At 36.4% G+C, this 5,916-nt stretch overlaps 1 long non-coding RNA gene across 3 annotated transcripts; it reads right to left on the bottom strand.

The window, feature by feature from the left end:
• Window positions 1-258: 258 nt before the first annotated feature.
• Window positions 259-2,772, bottom strand: LOC127148913 (uncharacterized). Of its 3 annotated transcripts, none has more exons than XR_007820157.1 (3): window positions 2,532-2,772; window positions 2,100-2,425; window positions 259-1,908 (listed from the first exon to the last, which is right to left on the bottom strand). It is a non-coding gene; the product is annotated as an uncharacterized LOC127148913 (long non-coding RNA). The 3 variants fall into 3 exon arrangements; XR_007820158.1 differs by having other exon boundaries at window positions 2,155-2,432; window positions 2,532-2,771; XR_007820156.1 differs by having other exon boundaries at window positions 2,155-2,425; window positions 2,532-2,769.
• Between the last annotated feature and the right edge of the window lie 3,144 nt (window positions 2,773-5,916).

Here is a 5,916-nt window from a genome sequence, read left to right as displayed (position 1 = left end):
ACTTCTACTCTTTTCAACCCAGGAAACTTACACTTTGATACCACCTGTCATGCCCCGCTCCAAATGCCACTCCATGCGGCCATTTGGAGGACGTGCTACCTAGTTATTCCATGCATATCTCACACGGGATAGTGTGCCGAACACATAGTAAGCGAAACCACTCTTATCTTTTGTCTCTTCGTGAAGCTCTTCCACTTGAGCCTTAGATACCTTTACATCTTTTGCAGTAGAGAACACTAAAGAGAAAACACAACTAAATAACTTAAAACTTCTCTTTATTAGCTTAATGCTTACAAAAGTACAAATTTACAAATTACAACTTTCCTTTACGTAAAAGTAAACCAACTCTTGAAATTCTTAGGTCCTTTTTCTTCCCACCAAGGCGCAACACACCTTCCTTCCTTCATCCATTGCCTATTGCTGCTTTCTATTGGGAGGTGTTTAGGAACATAAGAATTCCAATCTTATCCTCCTCCTTGAGTTGCAAGCAAACCAACTCATAGGGCTTTCTTTCCCTGTTTCAAGTCTTTCACACTCCTCGTCTTCGACCCCACAACTGTGATGTGTTGGATGACCCTTCTACGGTATGAGCTAGTGTCACACCCCCTCCCGGACTACCTGCTACCTTAGACCGAAAGATGGCGTGAAGCCGACGAACAACGTTTTTCTGTACCTGTATCTGTCGACTCTGCTTAAAACTTTCATGTGATGAACTTGCCAATCTAGTATATAAACTATTGTACATGCCACAAAACACAACGGATCCTAGGCTAGTCAAACACAGCTAGTCAAACACATACATGAAGTGTACCTCAAAATTTACCGATTTCACGAGTAAACCTAAAGACCCCTTAATCAAAATATAAGCAACAAAATTTACACAACTACAGCTCCTAAAGCTTATACAAACTGTGGAGTATCTATAACATACAAGGGTGTGAATACATCACAACACAACAGACTTTATGCCCAACTCAAAACACGTACTGGCAATCGATAATGAAGCTTCCGCAGACTAAGGCAGTCTATCAGGCACCGGGAAGTCGATCTCTACCTGGAAAATGGGTAAAACATTTTGGAAAGGGTGAGCTATGAAGCTCAGTGAGTGACTCAGTTTAAAACTATGAATTTAAAGATAAGAGCACGTGAAAACTTTACACAAATAAATCTGTTTATACAAGTCGTAAATGTAAATGTGTAATAGTAAGAATAGCTTCCTTAAATACTCAGCATGTTCATCATTGAAATCTAGCAAGGCATATCAAGTATATCGAAGCATTTTAACTAACATGACGAATCTACGTTGTGTAGGGTACACCTAGTACAACAACGTTTACAAGCACTACGATGTAGTGGGGCCCGCCCAGCACTCCCATCGTCTTTGTCGTAGTGGGGCCCGCCCAGCACTCACGACAGCATCGTTGTTACGGAGTACACTCAACGTCAACAACGAAATCTAACCAGTGTGCACACGGTAATCTCTAGCCTCAGGCTCAAGATCTCAATCATGTAGTTAATAAAAATTTCATAAATCATCATAAAATATTAAAACATGCCTGCTTATAAATTTTACACAAAGCTCGAACTTTACTCAGCTCTTTCGTGGAAAATTGTAGTTCTTAAAACAAAACTTCATACTAATTCATGTTTTGCTTAAAATATTGTGGTTTAAATACTTTCCAAACATTTAATATCTACGTGCTATCATAAATTTCTTTAAGAAATCTAGTCTCCAAATGTATACTTGAAAATAGTCATGAAATTCAAATACCTTTCATGGCTTCGTAAATAAACATTTATCGCATTCAATCATAATAACAGTTATGGAAAATATTTCAAAGTTGGTTTTGTCACTCACAGTCTTGGGCTAGATCCTTGGTCTATAAGCTCGGTTTAATTCTTCTCGGCCTGCCAACAACCCAACCGAGTATTAAAACCCTAAACATTCTGGTTTCCTAAAGATATACATAACATGTCGCACCAAAGATGACGCTCACGAAAACAAAGCTTAAGAAATAAAATCCTATTTCAACAATTCTCTAAAATTTCCAGATTTCTAACATAAACTTCAAAGGACTATAACTTTCTCAATACTTAACTAAAATGAGTGTTCTTTATATCAAACTCTTCATTTTGAGATCCTCTAAAACTTACCTGAAGACATATAAATCTGATTCTCCGTGCATAAACACATATAACCCTCAAAACAGAACCACTTCCAGAATCGCGCGCACACGACCTCTTTAACTTGTTCCTACAATTTAACCAATTTTTAGTCGTTTTTGGTTTACAATTTCTTCATGAAAGTTGTAGTAAATTGAATAAGCTTTCCAACCATACCAAATAGAAATTCTAACTCCACCGATACACTCTGAAATACAAGAAAAACCAGAGACCTCCTGATTTCGAGTGAAAACCAACTGCCCTGTTTTCTTCATCAAGAAGCACCAAATGAAAATCCGAATTTGCTCCAACGTTCTTCATAAAGTTTGTTTAAAAATGAGTTAACTTTCAGTAAATGTAAATCTCACCTCTTAATTCCTTTTGAAGAGTTCAAACCGAATTAAAAACCAGTGATGTGCAGAATGAACTAAAATTCAACCATTGATACACTTTGCTTGAGTTCTCCTCCTCTTCTTCAACCTAAAAATTCTAGTAAAATTTCTCTTCTTCTTCCAAACTCTCTCTTAGAAGTTATCTGCAAATTGAAGAAGGAAAAAGAAAAAAAAATAAAGGGAACTTGGATGTCTTCAAACTTGGCGGTGAAGGGAAGAGAAGAAGAAGAAGAAAAGAGAAAATGGAATTTTCTTCTCCTTTTCTTCTTTTTGTCCTTTCTTTTCTTTCTTTTCTTTAATTAATTTAATAAAACTATTTAATATATAAATATATATATTTATATTTACACTTAATTTCCATTTTTTTTTCTTTTTTTTTCCACATTTAAAGAAATTAAACCAAGAAAATATCGGGTTTACAGCTAGAGCCCTCCAGGTTAGTGAGTAATGTGCTTACCAACCGACTCCTTAGATGCATGATGAAATGCTATGTGTGGCACACCATGTAAGACTACAATGTAACTTTGCCTTTCCTCTATGTTGCAATGCCCGAGATCTTGCCTTCGCTTAGCATTCATACCTAACAACCTGGGGAGAGGAAAACTCAATATGTAAGTCAACCGAACTTACTGGGTGGGGAGTTTGAGAAAATCTTTCTAGAGAACGTGACATAATTAACAATATTAAGGTCAAAGTACCTCGTACATGTTTCACCCTATATAGCCGAAGACACTCTAATGATTAGCACAACTCATGTCACTGGTATCGCACGCTTAGATACTCTTGTCATTCATTTTTAACACTGGGACCTAGAATTCTCTCCTCATCGAGATCTGGGATTCACAATTTACCAATGGGAGTTACCAGAGATTTTTCATCTGCGTCTTAAAATCAATCTCACTTTCTTACGTCACTCCATCGTTACAACTGAAAAAGGTAAGCTTCCTAGCTATTTTCCTTATACTATGTCACGATAATGACAATATTAAGAAGTAAGATTCAAGGAAAAATATGTAAGGCGTTGATTGCATATCGCCAACGCGATAAGGACCCAGCGGTAAGGATGCTAAACGAACAAAATTTTTACAGTAGAATATATTTTGCGAAAGGAGTATGCATGAGGCCCTAACTCGAAGAAAGGAAGTTCAATTTGAGAGGATCCTTGTTGGTAAGTCATTTTGGACAGGAGTATAGGACATCCCGTGAGGGAGCATGTAAAAGGGTAAAAGGCGACGCAAAGGAAAATGCTTGTTTAAGTCATATTGCGTGAATGTAATCGATGCGATAAGAGTAAGTAGCAAGGAAGAGGTCTACATTGAATGTTAAAAGTTAGGCATTTAATGTAATAATACGAGAAGAAGTACCTATGCCTAGTGTGGCAAGAAGTAGGTACCCTGTTGACATGATTCGATGACCTCAAAGTATGTATTTTTGGCTTCTCGAGAAGATAAAGAGAGAGAGAGAGCCAGATGATTAAAGAGTTTAGCTTCCCAAAGAGATAAGATTTGAATTTCAAAGAAATGTCTAATCGTCACTAGCTTGTAACCTACGTGTCAAGTTTGGGTTGGCTATAGAATCAATGAGCAACACGTGTAAGTGTGGAAGTTTCCTTTGGATGAGAAAGGTCATTATAAATAGGACCAAATACCAAAAGAAACAAGAGTTTTTTGTTCGGTAGAGTTAGGTTTTCTAATGAAAGTGACAAGGGGAAGTTCGGAGTGATGAATGGTAGGATGAGTTCTAAATGGTGAAAGAGTTTGAATTAAGAAAAATGAATATGAATTCATGCTCGAGAGGTTGGAATTAGTCAAGATGGACAAAAGAGTAAAAAGTTAAAATGTTGACTTTTGACTTGAGAAGTCAAAGTTTGACTTTGGCTTGAATGGTCAAATGACCATGTTGCCTTTTACTAAGTTAGTGAAAAAATCTAACATTTTATTGGATAATTCCACTAACACTTGGTAGGATATGTGGCTACATGAGATGTAGATACCGAGCCCATTAAGTACCACTAATGGTAAGTGGAAAGCTAGGCGTTGAGATTTTATGAATAAATTATATGCATTTTTGCATGTAATTTGCTTATAAATAGAGCATTATTCAAATTTAAAAAGACTTTTGCTATTTTTAGTAATTTTTTGAATTAAAACATATTTTCAACCTAGTTTTCTCTAAAAAAATCTCAACCCTTAAACTTCACCTCCAATTTCCATCCCTATCTTAATTTCCTTTACCTAATCGGGTCCCATAACTCGATTCCAAATCCAAAGAATAGTTGGTCAACACTAGTGTTGGTCTTCGGTTCGAGTTTGTGAGGAGATTACGAGAAACGAGAAGCTACGAAGGTAAGCTTTTTCTATAAACCTTAATTTCGTTTAATTAGTGCCTTTGATGCATTAAATCTCTAAATCATTCAATTAGAGTAGAATTGACCTGTAATTCTGTTGCACATATCTACTATTTTCCATCAGTAATGTGTTGTGTTTAGGAGAGAAACATGAATGAACCAATATCACATTTGAATGAGAGGGATCATGAGGACATGAAAGTAATGTTAAGAAAGTTGCTACCTATACTAATAAGGTGCGCCTTTCTTTTCAGTGGCTCGATCATAAGAACTCCACAGTTAAGTGTGCTTAGCTCAGAACAATTTTATGTTGGATGACCTCTTGGAAATATTTTTAGGATGCATGTGAGTGAGGACAAAGGATGCTGAAAGGAGTCATGTTGGTTTATGGGGACAACTTCCACTCTAATATGCCTTTAAGACAAGTAAGGATGATGTTGTAAAGTTCTACAAGTTATTATAGTGTTTTGGTAAAATAATGAAGTCAAAATTGAAGAAAGTAGAGGAAAAAGTAAGGATTTGATTAATATGCGAATCACATGATATAAAAGAACATTATCTCTTTTTTACTATGTTTTATTATTTAAGCGCAAGATTTTAGGCAAAAGAAGTGATGCTCAAAGATATGATGCTGACGCAAGGAGGCGCGGTCAATCTATGTGATGATAAATAGTACAACCTAGGCGACATAATGCACTAGTAGACGAATTTGGTTGGTGCGAATGCCAAGAAAAGCATTAATGATGTATGAAATGTCTTGTCAACATCAAGCCTCACCTATAAAAAAAGCCTCTCACTTCAGAACTCAGTGTGCACATTTTGGCCGAAGAGAAAGTTCATACCTCGTTCATCTTCTCCCTTTCTTTGAGTTTTAGGTGAGAGCTTAGAACAAGAGAGAGAAAGTCATCCCCTCCATCTTCTCCCTTATCAATAGGTAGAAGTAAGAGCCAAAGAGTATGAGAAATCAGACTCTACAGCGTCACACTTTTTTTGTATTCCATTTTGAATTTTTAT

The sequence above is a fragment of the Cucumis melo genome, chromosome 4 (assembly GCF_025177605.1).
Source record: "Cucumis melo cultivar AY chromosome 4, USDA_Cmelo_AY_1.0, whole genome shotgun sequence".
NCBI classification, from domain to species: domain Eukaryota; kingdom Viridiplantae; phylum Streptophyta; class Magnoliopsida; order Cucurbitales; family Cucurbitaceae; genus Cucumis; species Cucumis melo.
This window is presented reverse-complemented; position numbering and strand designations above follow the sequence as displayed.